This window comes from Cyprinodon variegatus, unplaced genomic scaffold (genome assembly GCF_000732505.1).
Source record: "Cyprinodon variegatus isolate N-32 unplaced genomic scaffold, C_variegatus-1.0 Scaffold3567, whole genome shotgun sequence".
Classification (NCBI taxonomy): Eukaryota; Metazoa; Chordata; class Actinopteri; order Cyprinodontiformes; family Cyprinodontidae; genus Cyprinodon; species Cyprinodon variegatus.
In genome coordinates this window covers 4,348-6,405 of record NW_015154020.1, presented here as the reverse complement: position 1 = coordinate 6,405, position 2,058 = coordinate 4,348, and the positions used below count along the sequence as shown (strand labels likewise).

The 2,058-nt window shown below is 32.8% G+C and overlaps 1 long non-coding RNA gene across 1 annotated transcript; it reads left to right on the top strand.

Moving 5' to 3' along the window:
- Window positions 1-296: 296 nt before the first annotated feature.
- Window positions 297-1,256, top strand: LOC107081240. The gene is made up of 3 exons (XR_001481048.1): window positions 297-333; window positions 411-548; window positions 724-1,256. It is a non-coding gene; the product is annotated as an uncharacterized LOC107081240 (long non-coding RNA).
- Window positions 1,257-2,058: the final 802 nt, after the last annotated feature.

The window sequence follows — 2,058 nt, the reverse complement described above, 5'->3', positions numbered from 1 at the left end:
TCTGTTTTTCTGTTCTGTTCTTGAACATCAATTTAAATTGTTATGTAACTGATAAGTGCTATAAAAATTAACTTGTCTTATTTTGCTTAAATATCTTGGAGAATAGGCCAGTTTCTTTCATTTTGTTGCTCTCTGTATCACGCTCTGCAGGTAACACGACATCAGAGTTTAATCCTACAATCATGGAAGACCTATGTGAGTAGACCTGAATATGTCATTTAATAATCTATTTATTATTTATCTAGACTCTTTCTGCAATTTGTGTTGTGTGTTTTCATTTACATTTTGTGTTTCATAAAACAGGTAAAGCCATCATTACAGCAGCTGCAGTAGGTAGGTATGAGTCTCTCCATGGCTTTCAGAAAAATCCTGAAAAGTTAACTTGTGTTTCCTCTACTATGGTCTTGCAGGAGGTACTGTGGTTCTGACTCCTGCTGTTCTGACGGGAATGGGCTTCACTGCAGCTGGAATAGCAGGAGGCTCTATAGCTGCTCAGCTGATGTCAATTTTTGGATCTACCTGGTTGATATCTCTCTTGCAATCTATAGGTAAATTCAGGGCTGATTTTTCATAAATATATTTTGTATGGATGTTGTTTTTAAAGATAGAAAACTTGCAAATGTGATAATTAAGAATGAGGAAATAAAACAAACTGCATATAAAATAAACTTATCGACTACAGCTGAGGGACCTCAGATTTTTTTTTTTTGTCTTTTACTACAGGTGCCACTGGAATGGGATGGTTTGGAAATTCACTATGGGGCGTGTTCGGAGGTTTTATAGGAAATCAGATATCATTTATCTGCAATATAACTGTTGTGTATAAAGACACCGAACCATAGCATTGATGTGAAATTGATGACCATTGATCTATAGTCTCCAAATTCTGTTCTGCCTTTTAATAGATGTTTTCATATCCTCCTTAGCTAGCCACTGCAAGTAGATGATGTATTTAGACTATATGAAAGATTTTTTTAAGCATTGTTAAGCATTTGTTATTTTATCTTTTAAACTTCAATGAAATAAATTGTATTGATGATCCTTCAAGGTTTTTAATAAGACAACAGAGATGTTTTACCAGGGTGTCCTAACAATGATGCAAAGTGGTCAAATGTGAGATGAAATCTAAGGTTTGTCTTTTAGTCGCTCCAGTAAACAGAAGAGTTTTTTCTTGCTTTGGATCATTTTAAAGTAAACTGTATTTGTTCTGAGCATCTTAAAGGAATAAATATTAGATCTGGGTGATTAAAGTTATTTCAACCAACTAATTGTCTACTTATTTTTTGCTGTCTCTTTATGTCTTTCTCTTTAAGATGTGTGTTCAATTGGAGCACATGTTAGGGAGTTCTGATCAGTAATGTTTATATTTGCTGTATTTGTTGGAGTTAAAATATTTTTGACACAACAACGACTCAACAGGATGATTACAGTTTGATATTTTTCAAAAGATAACCACATTTTTGTTTCAGTATAACTCACATGTTGTTGGAAAAGGAACCAATCAAATACCTGACCTTTACTTTTTGATGACAATTTCAAACAATGGCCAGGTATCAAATGCAAGAAATATATCATACTAGTATGTTATATGATAATTATTTTATTTATTCAGCCAACCACAAAATAGGCTTAAATCAGAGGCGTTTCATTTTTCTGAAGATGAAAACAAGCTGACAGAATTGAAAAATACTCCTGAATAGGGGCTCTTTCTGTCAGACAGATTTGAGGATGAGCTGACATAGTCAGCATTTCAAGGTTTGATGACTGATATAGAGTCTGTTAAATATAACTTTTTTGTCCTAAGTACTTTCAAATACTTATGAAAAATACACTATACATAGTTTTATCATTCTTTATTTTCTTTAATAATTATAATCATTATTACCTCCAACTCAATTGCTGAACTCTTTTTCTTCATTTATAGCCACTCCCAAAACTATGGAAGTAAATCTGTGTCGCCAGGATTTGAATTAAAAATGCCACTGAAATTTAAATGTTGTATGTTTGTACTTACTGTCTCGGTGTTAAAATATATGCGGAACACATTTTTGGCCTAAA